Source organism: Pocillopora damicornis, unplaced genomic scaffold (assembly GCF_964200805.1).
Source record: "Pocillopora damicornis unplaced genomic scaffold, jaPocDami1.2 SCAFFOLD_3778, whole genome shotgun sequence".
In the NCBI taxonomy this organism is placed as follows: domain Eukaryota; kingdom Metazoa; phylum Cnidaria; class Anthozoa; order Scleractinia; family Pocilloporidae; genus Pocillopora; species Pocillopora damicornis.
In genome coordinates this window covers 5,732-11,380 of record NW_028292493.1, presented here as the reverse complement: position 1 = coordinate 11,380, position 5,649 = coordinate 5,732, and the positions used below count along the sequence as shown (strand labels likewise).

General features: G+C 31.8%; 1 long non-coding RNA gene across 1 annotated transcript; it reads right to left on the bottom strand.

Annotated features, from left to right (window-relative positions):
• Positions 1 to 2,266: 2,266 nt before the first annotated feature.
• Positions 2,267 to 3,255, bottom strand: LOC149033866 (uncharacterized). Its single transcript, XR_016183248.1, has 3 exons — positions 3,162 to 3,255; positions 2,604 to 2,943; positions 2,267 to 2,546 (listed from the first exon to the last, which is right to left on the bottom strand). It is a non-coding gene; the product is annotated as an uncharacterized LOC149033866 (long non-coding RNA).
• Positions 3,256 to 5,649: the final 2,394 nt, after the last annotated feature.

The following is a 5,649-nucleotide window of genomic DNA, read 5'->3' as shown; positions in this document are numbered from 1 at the left end:
ACCCCAAAACCCCAAAACCCCAAAACCCAAAACCCCTTAATTAATCTACAATTTGATTGAAATAGAATATGATATCCAATTAAATTCATTTGTTTAATTAAAATTAAAACGGGGGTAGCATTTTAATTATATAGTTAATGTGTTAAATGTAAGTTGAATAATTAAAATTCTAATAAATTAAAGAATATGATTAGATGATTTGTAAGTTAAATTGTCATTTAATCAATCTATATTTATTGATAACCCAATTACTGGCTGATTCTTTAACTACTCTAAGATAATCCATTATCATGTACCTCCTAAACTCTAATCAGCAATAAATTTTGCATTCTATATAATTTTTAATATATTTCAAATGAATTTAAGATATAATTACTTAATGAGTCATTATTAGCCGAAGTAAATAAAAAAATAGAGCGAACTAAAAAAATAGAACTTGAACAACAGTTATCATTTAGAATCCCAAACAGATAATACTTTAAGAATTTACCTCAATAAATCTCAGAGCTGATACACTACAATTTGACTGCTCCCATAAACTACCTGCTAAAATATCGTGGGGATTATTTTATCTCAAGAATATGACACCATCCCAACTAGATAATGCTAAAAATTCTCAGTGTATACAAAAAACCCCCATCCATTCGCTATTCTACGCTGATTAAACTACATCTAACAGCCATTTTATCTTATTTAAAAACTTCGCTATTTTTTAAGTTCTACGGCAACAAATGGAAATGCAGCCTCCAATTAGACACAAAAAATAAACCCAAATTTGGAGTTTTATGTTTTGAGATAAGACATTGCTATGCAGGGGTCCTAACTAACCAGCACCCTTTCAACAGCATCATCAGCGGCGGGAATTCTATCAAGCTCTTAGAGAAAAAGTACCGCTGATAGAATTTCTTAAGCCAGTCGCTTATCAGATTCATCCTTACTACAACCGTCTCAAGGTCGAGTTATTGGATCATAGATGATGCAGGAAATTACGGATGATAGTGCGTTTTGAGAGCTGAAGTAGAGTATATCATAAAATAAGAGTAATTTAAAATAATTTTGAGGCCAATTTAAGAATGCATTTAGGTTTGAGAGTTGGAACTTTGTTTAAAAAGAGCAAGTCCAGTGGAAAGTTTAAGAAAAGAAAATTTATTCTAGAGCATGATCGAATTGTTTATTCTAAAGATATTAGCAAGAAAGGTAAGCTATCAAATGTATGCGTAATTTGAGCATAGAGAAATCATATAACTTTATAAGTCTTCAAGGAATATCTTGTAAAAAAATTATAAATTAAGCTAAAAAGAACTGCTTCTAGCTTTCAAATGGAAACTTATCGTATATTCTTGCTGCTAGTAGTTAATTCGATCTAAACGGATGGTACGTTATTTAATATTGAAATCTATGCAAATCTATATAAAATAGATTCTCATGTATTATATTTTAGGATTACCTCTATATGGAACCAGGTACTATAAGTTGATGAAAATATTAAAATAGCCAAACTCACGTAGATGATTCGTAAAACTTAATAACTAAACGCCAAGAAGGATTAGGAGCTTATTCGCCAATTAAACACATTCGAAGGCGTGATGGTCAACGCCCAGGCTAGATAATTATTCTTTCAATACATACCGCCCTCTTCTGTGATGCCAAGTCTATTGTAAAAATTTAAGGAGTACAAACTACTATGCTTGTAGAACAGGTAAAATGCACAAAAGACTGCTAACACAATTCTCAGCATTCTCAGCTAAAAGTGCGTAATGCTTAGCGACAGTTCAATGTTTAGCAAGAGTTAAAATTAGGTGTAATAATAAAAACATTAGACGTTTACTTTAAGATAAAAATTTGATTATTCTAAACTCATCTAAGAGAAGATGTAAGAAAATGGAAAATAAGCCTTTTTAACAGAAAAGGAGCTAAAATAACTTTCAATTTTGGTGAGTGAGAAGTGTCTAAGCTAGCAACTTTTCACATCAATATAAGATAGAGTTAAAGTTTTGATGAAGGGAAAGTACTTCAAAAACTTTAGCAAGGACCCTAAAGTTTAGAGATTCTTAGAGTTTATCCCAATAGCGATGCTGAAAAAGCGGCTTCATTGGGAGCCTTCAACACTGCTAGTGTAAACTCTTAAATCTGCCCAGACTAAAGCTGGTGATTCGTATTTATAATTAAATGTGTGATACATGTATGTGTAAATTTTAAGTGTTTAAATTAGAGAGAAATATATATAAAAATCTGAAAATTACAAAAATTAAAAATAAAAATAAAATTTAGTTTTAATATTTTTATTTTTTCAAAGCTTAAGATTCTCTCAGTGATTTATATCGCTAATCGCTCAAAGTTTCCATGCCATAATCATGAGCTGAATAAAATGATCATCATTATCAATGGAGCTTGATACCGCAGCGTAATATTCATTCCATTCGCATCTTTAAATTTTGCCGTCTTTGTTTTTGTCGCCAAAGTTTTGTAAGAACTCCATAAATACTTGATCCTCTGTCATCTTTCCTTCCTACACCTTTGGATGAAATTTGCAGTTATAAGTTCCCCTATTATGGATAAAGGTTATTTATTATATGAGCTACTAGTAGTTATTGTATTCTTACTTTAAATCAGAGGCGTCTATATAGCCTGAGCAATCTTTATCAAACTTCAAGAACGCTTTATCAATCACTGCCTATCTTCTTGCACTTGGCTTTCCACGAATAGCCACTAAAAATTCATCAAAATCTACGCAGCCATCATTATTTTTATCGAGAGCATCAAATAAAACGCCAAATTCGTCATTTGAAAGATCGACTTGGCAGTCACGAAGACCCGTTACGAATTCCTATCGATCGACTTTGTGGTTACCGTCGAATGAGTCCATCTATCTGAATACTCTGCCCAAGCCTCGGATTGTTTTGCTGCCACGCTTGGCGATCTGGTTTCGAACGCTCTCGAGACCTATTATCAAATGTTTATTAGTCATAATACATATTAAAAGTGGGATAGTAAAAAGTGATGAATGGGATGATACGATAGGGAAGTGTTTGAGATAGAAAATAGAGAACACCGCACTAAGAAAGAGGAGAGAGAATGCCAAATATATCGAGCAATCTTGCTTCGATTAAGATCAAGATAAGACTTAAGAAAGGCTTAAATCGAAGAATTTCTAGTCTTACATTCAATAACTGATTTTCCTCCTTGCATCTTGAAATAGTTTCAGAAAATAAATAAAAGATCTATAATAATAGTATTTTTATAAAATTTTAACTCGATCAAATAAAATTCAGTATCTAATCTCGTTCAATTAATTGATTTACTAATTAAAGATTATAAATTTTAAGTTTAATTATATCTAAAATCACATAGAGATTTAAATTCAAAAAATTGAGTCATAAAATAACCTGTTACTGATTCAACATACAGAGGAGAATGAACAAAGTAATGAAAAGATATGATACTTATCACTAATGCAATCTGTATTCAAGCACTCCAAACGCTAAAAAGTAAAATAGCTCTTAATCTGTAATTTTATGACTACCTAATGACAAATATTTTTATTTATTTACATAACATATAGATTGAGAGACGATAAAAAGTTTTTAAAAAATCAATCGCTCGTGTTCCTGCAAAAAGAAATTTATTATCATCAATACCACCCGGAAGTTTTATAAACCATGGAGTTGAGCTTCATCTAAAGAGATGCTATTATAGTCATCCATTACGTCATTAAAACTTGATTCATTTTATAACATAAGGTATTTACATATACATATATGTATGATAGTAACACTCACCATTAGACAAGCTAATATATCTAACTCGCTATTATATTGTTGTTAATAACTTGATAAATAAAGAGACTTCTTATTACCAATTGTAATAGGCAATGAATGAGGTTTAATTTCTAGATGTCCAGAATTTATCACGGAAATTAGTTACTTGTGACTAATAAAACCAAGAGTATGTATTTATCTTTGGTTAAAAAGCAAGGCCGTATTAAACAGCTGCTGCGTGAAATTCATCATTAACATCTAAATCAAACGGAGCCTAGCATTTTTATGGTATAGAGTAGAATAAAAAGAGGAGACTTCTACAGCTTTCGAATAAAATTAGGGGTAAAAGTAGTAGCAGCTCGATGTAAAACTCTCAAAGATTTAATTCAGGCTCTGCTCAAAATTGTGACTCACCTCATACGTTGAAGGTTAAGATACGGCACTATAGGATATTTAGTGAGAGTAAGAAAATTCTTCCAATGTTTGGCCCTTCCATTAAATATACTATTACTCATTATTTAAAGGAGAAATTTAGTGTAAGATAGATTCAATTGAGGTAGGTTGATAATATTTGCATTGTATTGTTGGAGAGTGCGGCGAGAGAGTGCTTATTCTTTGTTTGGTAGTATAGAAGAGAGAGTTTGCTAATAGTTTATGAGCCATAGGTCTTGATAAATAAGTTTAGATCCTATTCAAATTAAAAGGTAAGTGCAAAATTGTCCTAAATTTTATTCATATATCGGTAGTTTATCGTTATTGGACCACAGCTGCTACGATGCTATGTGATTGATTATCAAAATTATACCATTCACTAAGCTGATCGAAAGATTATCCCAATGAAAATTGAGAAATAAAACAATTTCGTCGATATTTGTATACGTAACAGAGGTCTATACGCAGTGGTAATCTCATCATAAAACTAAATTTTGATCCTCTAAGATTTCAAGCTTAAGTTTCATATTGTATAAAACTATCTCCCTCGCAATGTTGTTGGATTTCCATTTTCTCGCAGCAATACAAGATTGCAGAGTCGCCAACGAAGCTGCACACCGATGTCAAATATGGGAAGGTCTCAATCTGGGGGAGAAGGAGCAAATCATAGAAGCAATTCTTAAAATTTTCGCTCTAATAAACAAAGTCTGATTAATAATTTCGGAAAGTCTTCTGAACATAAACATTTCTTTCGAGTAGAATCACATTAATTAAGTGAAGTCAATAAATTAGACGACGCCGCCTTTGATAGTTAAGCCTAAAGATCCGTAATTGAAAAACCGTAAACAGCTTCCTTAATGGATCCTCTTCTTATTCTTCTCGAGAGAGCATGATAGGATGATGTCTGAAATGATTAAATTCGATAGCCTATTAATTTTATTCCTTAATTCGATTTCGAGTATGACTAACTACAGCAACTACAACCAGGACTTGCTGACGAATAATAAGAAAAGCAAAAATTATATTAACAGTAGAGACCACAACCTAGTAAAGTCCCAAACCTGAATGCCAAAACTTAAAAAGCATTAGCTGCTCTTCGATCTAAGCTTGCTGAATATCATAAAGTAGTGTTTATTAACAGAGGTTTTATCATAACTGCTGGCGCTTATATTCTTTGCTTTGATATGGAGGATTATAGATCAGATCCGTAGAATTAAAAACCACCTCGATTTGTAAGCTGCACTACTATTCCTTGATAATATATAAGTCTTCACTCAATTGCTTGTAATACCTAATCAAGCACTATAGTGCTAGCATGTTAATACCCTTTCCAATTAAAAGAAGTCAAGAGACTTGGCAATAACATCTAGTTGACTACTGATTATGCATATTAACCGCATATCGAATTAATCACTGCAAGTATAAGATCCTTGCAAAGCTACAACGAAGTAACATCTTT